The sequence below is a fragment of the Conger conger genome, chromosome 3 (assembly GCF_963514075.1).
Source record: "Conger conger chromosome 3, fConCon1.1, whole genome shotgun sequence".
NCBI classification, from domain to species: Eukaryota; Metazoa; Chordata; class Actinopteri; order Anguilliformes; family Congridae; genus Conger; species Conger conger.
In genome coordinates, this window is record NC_083762.1 from 16,885,119 (window position 1) to 16,897,209 (window position 12,091).

Consider the following 12,091-nt stretch of genomic DNA (forward strand, 5'->3'; position numbering starts at 1 on the left):
GGCTCTCGACTATCAACTATCAATTCGATAAACCAAACCGGAAATTGATGTAGCATCAGCAATCAAACAGTTAGAATGTCCACTCCGCTGACCTAGTAAAATGTGTTGCTAGGTTCCAGATTAACGTACAAACAAGCCTATATGGTGATACCATTAATGTCTTCAGAAATTTTCTACGACCGGAGACGGCTATGGGAGTTAGCGAGTGTGGTGTAATCTGCATGGACTTCACAGATAACGCTCTCTGTGATTTTGTGATTATTACTGATGCACAGATGGGAATCGCATTAATGCGAATTCGTTTGGTGTCTGTAGGTTACAAGATTATAGAGGTGAACCCGATATTTACGTCTGGCGCGGCCTCTGTCGCTTACACCACAATGATATGTACACAATTCGAAACCTGTCGAGTTATTCAGAGCTTATTTGAGTAAATTCATTGGTAATGTCGCTTTTAATTATATCCCGTGTCACGGCGCTTCGGAAAAGGTGCGCATCTGTGCGAATGTAGCTCGGAGCCTTCCATGCGCATGCTGTTCCACATTAACAACATTTGCTGCCTTTTTTCCGAGCCATGGTCTATTTTGAGGCTGTGGGGCATCACTGACAGTAGATTCTCCGGAAAAATGGAGTTTCACAATGCCTTGTTGCGTAGCCTATTTGCGTACGGATGCTGGTATGGAGGCCGCGCGCACGATTTTATTATTGCGATTCCCAGTGTTTATAAATGGGATATTTTACGTGTCTGACAATATGTGGGAGGGTGATGCTATGGTTGGTTCAAACAGTAGACTGATTCCAGCTCTTGCCTTTAATTTTGTGTAGCCTATATAGCTAAAGATGGTCATTCTAATACAGTCATTCCGAAAGCTTGCTAAACAATAGCTGTTGATTTAGGGGTTATTGCAATAGACAGGACACGAGAGGAGATTGGGATTGAGAGGAGAGCGGGCGTTGCAGTTTGATTGGATGGGGCCTGCGTTTTCTGATGCGTGAGTGTGTGATCGGCAATGATGGATCTGCAGGAACGTACTAGTACTTGGCCGTGGTGCCCGCGGTCGAACGCACAGCAAGCGCGGCCACTGCACTGACTCGACATCCCATAATTCGCTGCACGCAGCAGCCCATGACCGCCAACACGCACGGCAAACGCGACCTACAGTTACAATAACAACGCATCGCAGACGGTCGGTCTTCTGTCTGCGCAGCTGCAAGCGTACGGATCTAGAGCGCCTTGCAGCGAGACTGTGCGCGCGGAGACATACAGGCCGGGGAGCAGCGGTTCTGCAGAGTGCGCTGCGTTTAGTAGGGCACGCGGATGACGCATCGACGCTGTCACACAGACAGCAAAAGTTGTGGGACAGCCGGATAGACCGCGAAACAATGAGACTCGCACACTTGTTAATGTAGGAGTTCACGTATCGACCATAACAAGCCTTCATCAGAACGAGACGAATTGTCTCATAGTTTCAAGGCTACTCCTTTGGCCCTGGCAGGTGCAGGAGAGGGAAGTGCACCCAGTGGGAGGCCGTAGGCTCGTTGTTTAACACCTCTGTGGTGTTGAGTTGGCTGAAAGCTTGCCGGTTTTTAATAACAATGTTTTGTACTTGTGGTACTCTCCGGGGAAAGGGGGAGGACAAGGATGAGCAGGAAATGGAGAGAGTGTAAAAGGATTTAGGAGAGAGAGAGCGAGAGGTGGGGAGGTGGGGAAGTGAAGAGGAGGAGCTGTGTAAGAAACTGGACGAGGCGTAGAGCTGTGAGAGGAGCAGGGATTGTAACGAGAGAGAGAGAGAGAGAGAGAGAGTGTGTGTGTGTGTGTGTGTGTGTGAGAGGCAGAGTGTGTGTGTGAGAGAGAGGCAGAGAGTGTGTGTGTGCATGTGAGAGAGAGAGTGTGTGTGTGTGTGTGTGTGTGTGAGAGAGAGAGTGTGTGTGTGTGAGAGGCAGAGAGTGTGTGTGTGCATGTGAGAGAGAGAGTGTGTGTGTGTGTGAGAGAGAGAGAGTGTGTGTGTGTGAGAGAGAGAGGCAGAGAGTGTGTGTGTGTGCATGTGAGAGAGAGAGTGTGTGTGTGTGTGAGAGAGAGAGAGTCTGTGTGTGTGTGTGAGCGAGAGAGAGTGTGTGTGTGTGTGTGAGAGAGAGAGAGTGTGTGTGTGTGAGCGAGAGAGAGAGGCAGAGTGTGTGTGCATGTGAGAGAGAGGCAGAGAGTGTGTGTGTGCGTGTGAGAGAGGTAGAGAGTGTGTGTGTGAGAGTGAGAGGCAGAGAGTGTGTGTGCATGTGTGTGAGAGGCAGAGAGTATGTGTCTATGTGTGTTTGTGTATGAGATATATAGAGGGAGAGAGAGTGTGTGTATGTGTGTGAGAGAGAAAGCGAGAAACAGAGTGTGTCTGTGTGAGAGTGGCAGATTTTTTTTGTGTGTGTGAGAGAGAAAGACAAAGAGAGTGCGTGTATGTGTGTGTGTGTGTGTGTGAGAGAGAGATAGAGTGAGATTAATACCCCGTTATTAAAACATCATAACCAATCCATTACACTAGAATGAAATAAATAAATGTAAAAATCAGCCAAAAATGTGAGAGGATTGGTGAGAGAGGGAGAGAGAGAGAGAGAAAGAGAAAGGGTGGTTTTCAGCTCGACCCCTGCATGGCCTGTTCTATGTTTAGTTCAGTATAGAGTGTATCTGGGTGGAATGTATGTCAGATTCAGTACAAAACTGCAAGGTGCATTACAGTGTAGAGCGAGCACCATGTTTAATAACAAAGTCAATGGCCGTGTTCGAGACCGCATACTAAGCATACGAATATGTTGAGTCTAGTATGAGTGGTGTATTGCTCATGATATTGTGTTCTGCGTGATGGAGTAAGGCATGTACGATGTGTACAGTTGAGTGTTTGCTAGTAAGTACAAAGTTCTAACATTAACGTTAACATTACGGTAATTTAGATGACACTTTTATCCCAAGCGACTAAGCAGGGGACAATCCCCCCTGGAGCAGTGCAGGCTTAAGGGCCTTGCTAAAGGGCCCAACAGCTGCACTGATCTTATTGGCTGCACCGAGGCTTGAGTCAGGGGTGGAGCTGAGGTCCCGGTCATGTACCGTAGCCAGCAGGCTACATGCTGCCCCCATGTTCTAGCTGGATCATGGAAGGCTCTTCTTACACCAGTCAATCGTTACATTTAAATTGTTGCCGTTTAGCAGGCGCCCCCATCCAAAGTGACACATACAGCTTGTATTCTTTTTTTTTTCACATGCAGTCCATGTCTGCAGCTGGATATATATTGAGGTAATTCAGGTAAAGTACCTTACTCAAAGGTACAGTGGCAGTGTCCGACCTGGGGATCAAACCTGCAAGCCTAATTCAGTCATCATTACATTACATTACATTATTGCCATTTGGCAGACGCTCTTATCCAGAGCGACGTACAGTTGATTAGACTAAGCAGTAGACAATCCTCCCCTGGAGCAATGCAGGGTTAAGGGCCTTGCTCAAGGGCTGTGCGGATCTTATTGTGGCTACACCGGGGATCGAAACAATCGACCATGCGTGTCCCAGTCATGTACCTTAACTACGCTACAGGCCGTCCCTATCATCATTATGCTACACTGCTGCTACCATCAGACACCTGGGGGCAGCCTGTGGCCTAGTGACTAAGGTACATGACTGGTACTTAGAGGGTTGGTGGTTCAAGCCCCAGTGTTGCCCCAATAAGATGTGCACAGCTGTTGGGCCCAGGAGCAAGGCGCCCTTAACCCTGGGGGGATTGTCCCCTGCTTTGCTTAATCAACTAAGATAAGATGTACTTTCTTGAACCCAGTGGGATAATTTGTCCTCTGTATTTGACCCATCCTAGTTACTTAGGAGCAGTGCACAGCCACAGTGCAATGCCAGGGGACCAACTCCAGTTCTGAGGCCTGTGCCTTGGTCAAGGGCAACAGCAGGAGTATGTCTTTGAGTGCACCTGTAAGTTGCTTCGGATAAAAACATCAGCTAAGTAACAACTTTTACACCATGTCATACACTCAAAACAGCCTCTGGCCTATCTCCATAGAGGAACACTGTTGTAGTTCTTTATGAAACCCTCTCTCATGGGTGTGAAGTGTGAAAGCTCACAGACAAAGAACCATTTTGCCCGACAAAGAACCCTTGAACTATAGGGTTCTTCTATGGAATCACAGGGATTTTTTTGGAACCATTTTGTTTCTGAGAGTGTATGAAACCTACAGCATTATATTAATACAGTAGATTTCCATTTGCTCTCATTCCAGGCAACAGAGAAACAGTGAGGTAAATATGTATGATAAGGAGGGAGAGGAAGAGAGAAGATTGTGTTTTTTTCCCTTTAAGGTGTGAGGTTACAAATACGTGATTGGAATGTTCTTAACTGAACATTCTAATGCTGATGTAATAATCACTAATGGTGATTGAAATCAGTGGAGTTCTAGAACTCCGACTTAGAATTCAGAAAAAGCATTCCACAAAAAAAACCTGCTCTTGAAAGGGTTCAGCACCAGGGAATGTGCCCAGGTGTGAAACAGGAAGGAGCAGGTGCAGATCCGGGCAGGCCAGGTAGCTCTGCACTATTCTCCCGGGGTATTCAGAAAGGAGGTGAAGTCTGCTATTGTCATCTAAAGGCACCTTCAGGGACACAGCCTTGTGTGACAACTGTTTTACCCAATAAACCAGTCTTGTGAAAATGGGCATAGTAACTACAATCAAAGCTAGAGGTATGAATCTGTCAGACAGCAGAGCTCGAGTTGCATTTTGTTGATTTATTTTTGTTCACACGCAGCAGTCGAATGAATTATTACCACACATGACAAGGAAGCATAAAGACATCTAGCTGTAGAAATATGGAGGAACGTGTCAGCTCGGCTGCCAGATGTTGAGAAAGGCCTGTATGATTGCTCAACGCATGTTCTAACTACCTGTCACATGAAGCTGTGTTTAGAGTAGATAGGACTGTCAGCAGTGACATGAATTATGCTCCCTGGTATGTCTCATATCAGACTGTATTGCTGTGTTGTTTTCTTCGTGATTAAACAGTATTACATGTTTCTTGTCTCTTTTATCATTCTTGTCAGTTCGGGGGGGGGGGGGGGGGGGTTCAGTAGCACATGTGCGTAGCGCCAGGAAGTACCTGTAATTATGAAAAGAAATCTTAAAGTCTGGATCAGACCAGGGTCAAAAACAGAATTGTTTTGGATCCAAATACTTTTCTGTGCTCCTTTGATCTTTCCTGGTGCAATTGAGCCAACCAAGAGTTTTTGTACTTTTCCAGAGTTTTTCATAGGTTCTAATAAACCGGAAGAGCTCAGTTAAGCATTTAAAAGTATTTGAATCTATTTGAAGAATTTGAATTTGAATCCAAAACGTATTTGACCCAGATCTGGAGTGGACGTACAGAGATCAGCTATGACCACGGATTATGAAATGAAAAAGCATGGTTATAACATGGTTGTTGTTTATAAAGTCCTGTCGAGTAGAAAGTCTGTGCTCTATAACTGAACAGTGCATCCTTTAACCTGGTTGTGTGTATATGAGTGCTTGTGTAAACATGTAGCAGCAATGTGAAATTAATTCCAAGGTTCATTATCTGATATTTGTAATATATTTGACTTTATTGCTTTTTTTCCTAATTTTTCACTTGCTGTCCTGTTGGGCTTCTACCAGATGTACTCCACTGTGTTATTTTCCAATGTTACCCAGAACTACTTTCGCGACCCCTCTTCATGACGAAATTAGCCAAAAGCAAAAAAGGCTAAATGCAAAGTAGCTCATGGCCACACCCCCAATCCCCCAGGAAGTCATGCTGCTGCAGTCTGTATGAAACGTGTATGTCCTCTTAATAAACAACTGATCTCTCTCAGAAAGTTTATTGTAGAAAGTTGATTAGCGGAGAAAGTTGTTCCAAATGGGCTGAAATTACTATCTGATACTTATAGTTTTTACTACAGTGAGTTGAAGGCACACTCTCTTATCAAAGTCTGAAATACGACACAAAGTAGGACAGTAGGACCTGGGTGGTGTTTTACATCACCACACCGATATGCACATTCAAACAATGTCAAAGTGTTTCAGCCTGGACTTTGCCTTTAGATGTTTGCCTTTAGCATGTTTCCTAGATGGTGTGTGGGTACAAATGGCAGCCATTGAATGAGGGATTGACGCTGAAGGCGGTCTGTCAGCTGTCAGGAGCAGAGTGGGAGAACTTTCCGGAAGTGTCCGCCTTTTGAGGTGCTCAGCGTTCCCGGAGCATTGCAGGATCGCTGCGGTAAGGTTGGGGTAGCACCAGCACAGGATCACCCTCTTCTCTCTTTGTGCTACTACCAAGATAAGAGAACGTAATATATACTTTATTGAACCCCGTGGGGTAATTTGTCCTCTGTATTTGACCCATCCTAGTTACTCAGGAGCTGTGAGCAGCCACAGTGCAGCACCCAGGGACCAACTCCAGTTCTGAGGCCAGTGCCATGAAAACCAGGCTACGTTTATTTGAAAAGTGAAAGTTTTCTAGCCTACGAGGATGTAGCCAGACTATATCCCGGTAAATTGGGGTTAATCTAGTGTCCATGTCAAAACGGCTCTCAACCTAGATTTAAAACCCTCTCGTCGTCGAGAGTCTGGCTTTTGCTCGCTGGGTACTGGCCCCAAAAATGGTGATTATTGAGAAATACTGTCTGTCCCACACTGGGGGTAGGGGGAGGGGGGGTGACAACTATTTCCCCATATTTTAATTTAGTCAGAAACCCTGTCAGTGGGTCGGGCACAGGGGGTTGGAAGGGTTGAGCGTCCAGTGATAGTTTGATGGTCAGACAGGGAAGCTGTTTGCGTCACAATGGGTGAGGAGGCAGCAGTGGAGAAGGGGGCGGGGGGGCATTGGCCTGAAATTGGGTTGGAGGACCGTATGGCTGAGAACCGTCAGGAGCGGGGTAAAGATGAGGTCACGTCTCTTGTTTTGAGAGTCGTCATCTCATCTCTGACAGAAGGTTTCCGGGTGCTGATGACTCACAGCTCTGAGCGGCGAGCACAGTACACGGTTCCCTTTGGTCTCAGCCAATCGACTGCCAGCACCGTCCCCCGTTGGCCAATCAGCTGCCAGCACCGCCCCTGTTGGCCAATCAGCTGCCAGCATCCCGGCCTAAACTAGAACTCTCACTTTCCGCAATGATCGTCGACCATTACGGCATTACCGTCTCCGCGATATGACAAAACGGACAGATCGAAGCTATTACGTTTTTTATTGCCTAGTTCGCGTTCATAGTCCCATTCAGAGACACAGGGTGTAATTTCGAGACATCGCTGTAGCTTAAAAAAATATGTATTTACTTAGTCGATGCCCATAGCCAGGACAAACGTCTCGGCTTGTGATCAATCATTCACACACTCCATAGCTCAATTAGAGAGCCAGGTTTTTTTTTAGGACTGTCGCAGGCGTATAGTTTTTGGCTTTCGGTGATAAACACGCGGCGTTGTCGAACGCGTCTCCCTCGGAAACGTGTGTGTCCGCCCCCGCACACAGGGTAAACAAATGCAGGCAGCATAACCCCACGCTAAAGGGCTACAGATGCAGCCGCTCGGCACCGTGGGAGGAAAGTGCTCGGCTCCGCCCTCTGGAGGTCACCCTGGGGTAGTGCGACGGGACGGCGCCACAGACTGTAGTCACACCTTTGCTGACCCCCCTCCCCGACTGGGACGCGGTTTATTTTTAGGAGGTTGTGAGTGCATTGTGGGTAGAGGAGGCTCTAATGAGGCCAAGCTATCAGGGCTGCCCCATTGTTTGTGCAGTTTTGTGTACAGATGGTCTTTCGCGAGCAAAGTGTGCATTAATTGCACGGCTTCAAACGGGCTCTTGGAAAAAAAAAACAACCTTTCAAAGACGCGTCTCGCTGCAAGGCTGATCTGGGTCACAGACGGCGGGGCAGGCAGGCGCATACACACACACACACACACACACACACACATGCAAACACACACACGCTGTTGTTCATCCTCAGTTACTTGTGACTTTTTTCTTTAGGCTTTTTCTCTCTGCTCCTCTAGCTTACACACACACAAACACACACACACACACACACACATGCACACATGCTTATCTTTGCTACATGGTGAGGACACAAGCAGACACCGGTACGAGCAGTTCAGCAGCACTAATTTGGGGTGGTCTGATTCTGCTATGACAGCACTGCAGAGCAGAATCATAATTAAAGTCTAGCGGTTGCGCCAGTATGTGGGGACCGCTGTAGGGTTTGCGCTAGCTGTGCTAATTAGGATTCACTGTAGGGGTTAGCGATAGCCTTGTACATTAGGAGTCTTTGCAGGGGTTTCGCGCTAGCCCTGTACATTAGGATTCACCATACGGGTTAGCGCTAGCTCTGCACATTAGCAGTCACTGTAGGGGTTAGCATTAGCTCTGTCTTTTAGGAGTCATTGTAATGACTCCTAAAATCGTTAGCTGAATGTATTAGGAGTTACTGTAGGGGTTAGCAATAGCTCTGTGCATTCAGATTCAATATAGGGGTTTGCGTTAGCTCTATGGTGGAATCACCGTAGGGGTTAGCATTAGGAGTTGCTGTAGGATGTAGCATTAGTTGCATGCAGATGGCATATACAGTGGGGCCTGTTAGCCCGAATCAGTGTGAAGCCCTGGAGTTGGGCGGTGGGGGAGTGTGACAGGCGTCGCCAGTGGTAACGCTGTAATAGATTTCAGCAGTGGTATGACGTGTGGTGTGGCGGCGTAGCGTGTAGCGTGTAGCTCAGCTGTGGCCCCCTCTGCAACCTCTGGGGCCCAGGAACAAGCGGCCTACTTTCCCGGCTGCGATTCTGGGCCATTATCTGTGTTAGTCCTGGTGGGGCTCCTCCATTGCCCCCTGCTGGACCTGCGGGACAGCTACACTCACCACGGGCTAACCCAACCGGAGGGGGTTAGGGTTGACCCAACAAGGCGAGCAGGAAGCTCGCCAGGACTCTGGGCCAGGAGAGAGGAATGATGGGAAATGTCACATTGTGCTGTTGTGAAGGGGTCTCGATCTGCAGGGGTGTTACAGGCATTGGGCACTTTTGATTCGTTGATTGATTGATTGACTGACGCGTCTACATTCTTCCCTTTGGAGTACCATTACTTTTTCTTGCGTACCTGCACTTATTTGAAGATGCCGGTACTCTTGTCTGGTCTCGTCAATCTATATTTTCTCCCCAGTAAAAAACTGTGCGTGAAGTGGGCCAGAACACACCAGTACACCGTACCAGGATTTCAATCAGAATATACACACATAAATACATATTGCATACAACTAATAATGGGGTCAATTTAACCCCATTTAGTGTTTGGCATCTCTTAAAAACCAGTTAACCTTTTTTCATAATTATACTGTATGATCTTTCTAATTTTCTAATTTGGTACTTGTAAATAGTAAACATAATGCTATGTTAAGTCCTGTACCAACTTGGCCCATAAATGTGTTGTGTGGGATTATTTTGACCCTCTGTAACTGTATAAATTGTCAGAAAATATACAACCATTTTTATTTTTAGCTCATATTTCTTTGTGAATGATTCACTGGCACTTTCCCATACAGGTGCTAAACCTTGACTAGTGTGCCTTTGGCTCTAAATGCTTCTCACACATTTTTTATATTTATGGATAAAAGGCTAGTAATTTGGGAGACAATAAGGAGGCGACACACAATGTGTCAAACTATTTCTATTACAATCATTTTGTTTATTTAAACTATTGGGCTCAATTTGACCCCAAACGTAAAACTGGTCATAAAGTCTTAACATACTAGGATGGTTAAATAGTGTTCAAAGGGGCAGGCAGGGCGTATTTTTGAGGGGCAGCTTATCTATCACGACACCACGTCTCAGGAGGACAAGAGTATGATGTTAACACCAGGAAGACATTGTACAGGCAGGGGATTCAGAGTGATACTGACAGCTCAGAGGCCCAGTGGTGGACACACACACACACACACACACACACAGGGCAAGCAGTCTGAGTGTCTTTCATAAGGCCTCCTCAACCCTGTAAAGGTGTGAGGTCACAAATAAGTGATTTTAGAATGTTCTCAACCGAACATTCTAATGTTGGTGTCACAGTCGCCGCTGGCGACTGAAAGCAGTGAAGTTCTAGAACACTGACTTATATTTGAGAGAAAAAAACAAGGGTTAAGCTATCTGCTCAAGATGGCTGACGTGAGTGTTTAAATCTGACTGAACATAGAATAGAGCAGCAAAAAGACTTTATATTTACAATGACAGGTGTCCTGAATATGTCTTTAATATTTTATCATTTAAAAATAAATCGTGCGAGATTCACCCATCAACCGTCGGCAAGAGATTTTTGTACACTACGGCGTCTGATGTTAGCGTTAAGACCATTGCTGCGCTGTTGCACGTTTCACACCGAATGACGTTGATCTCAATAAACATACTGCCCGAACCGATTCATTCAGAGGCCGAGTTTCGGCCGAGATGCATTTCGATAAAAAAGTAAAGTGATTCTTTGCGATGATTCTTTATGCTCATCATGGCGGTAGTTAGCGTCGGACGGCGTGACGTCAGGCGGAGTGACGAACTCGCCTGGCGGACGCCGTCACCGTCATCCCCTCCAGATGTCGCTCAGGAACGATATCAGAGCCGGGGGGGGGGGGGGGGGGGGGGGAGGCGCAGCTGCGGAGCTCGTTAATTGCGTCGGGGTTCTGGCTGAGGCTGATTTTTGACGCCGGCGAACGACGCGCCAGCGGAAAGGGGCTCCGCGGCGCGCAGGCCGTCGGTAACGCCGATGATATCGGCGCGTTCCCCTGAGAGCCGGTGCAGCGGGGAGGCAGGTAGAACAGGCACGACGGAGAAACCAGAGGATTCCTGGGGCCTGTTCTACACAGCCGGATCACTGAGGATAAGGCCCCGACCGCACCAACTATAACTATAACCGTAACTATAACCGTAACCGTGTCGGCGTCCGCACTGATGGACAAAAACGGTCTGTAAATACCCTCCTGGTTATGTCGTCTGCCGTATTGAACGTGACACGCTGTGAATCCGGATGGATTTTGATTGGCTGTCAGTGTTTCATCATGCATGCAGCTGGAAAGAATAGCTCAGAAAGTGATCCCAATGATACTGTTTATTTATTTATTTATTTTGACGTATTTGTTTGTTTGTTCCAGACCCAACCTAAATCTGGAACATGGACTGAAGTAAAAAGAGCTGTTTCGGGTTTTACTCAGTGCAGTTACCCAGCTAACCCAGTAATCCTGCTTCACGATATAACCCCCCCCTGGCATCCTGAGTGAACTGGAGAACTGCACTGAATAAAACCCAGAACCCTCAGAAATCTGGGACATGAACTGAGGCAAAAACGAGCTGTTCCGGCTTTTGTACTTTGTGCAGTTATCTGGCCACACCACTAATCCTGCTCTGCGGAAAACAGGCCCCTGGTCGGCCTGTAGCAGCAATTACTATAAACAAATAAAGCAGGAAGAATATTAATTCAGGTCTGAGTTAATTTGCTTTGTCTCAACAAAAGCCGGCCATAACCAGACAATGACTATTAGACCTCGGGGACAGGACGCATTTGGGACAGGACACAGTTGTGGCAGGACTCTGTTGGGACAGGACACAGTTAGGACAGGACACATTTGGGACAGGACGCATTTGGGACAGGATGCATTTGGGACAGGACACGGTTGGGATAGGACACAGTTGGAACAGGACGCATTTGGGACAGGACATGGTTGAAACAGGACACGGTTGGGACTGGACACAGTTGGAACAGGACACAGTTGGGAAAGGGCACAGTTGGGGCAGGACGTGGTTAGGACAGGACACAGTTGGGACAGGACACAGTTGGGACAGGACACGGTTAGGACAGGACACAGTTGGGACAGGATGTATTTGGGACAGGACATGATTGAAACAGGACACGGTTGGGACTGGACACAGTTGGAACAGGACACAGTTGGGAAAGGACACAGTTAGGACAGGACACAGTTGGAACAGGACACAGTTGGAACAGTTACAGAAATACTCAAAGCAGCCCGTCTATTCCAACAGTGTCTCGGTCGAAATCACTGATATCACATTTCTTCCCCATTCTGATG

The 12,091-nt window shown here is 47.1% G+C and overlaps 1 protein-coding gene across 4 annotated transcripts in view; it reads left to right on the forward strand.

Annotated features, from left to right (window-relative positions):
• Positions 1-12,091, forward strand: part of ppp3cb (protein phosphatase 3, catalytic subunit, beta isozyme) — a 53,428-nt gene that overhangs the window by 1,001 nt on the left and 40,336 nt on the right. The window lies entirely within an intron of this gene.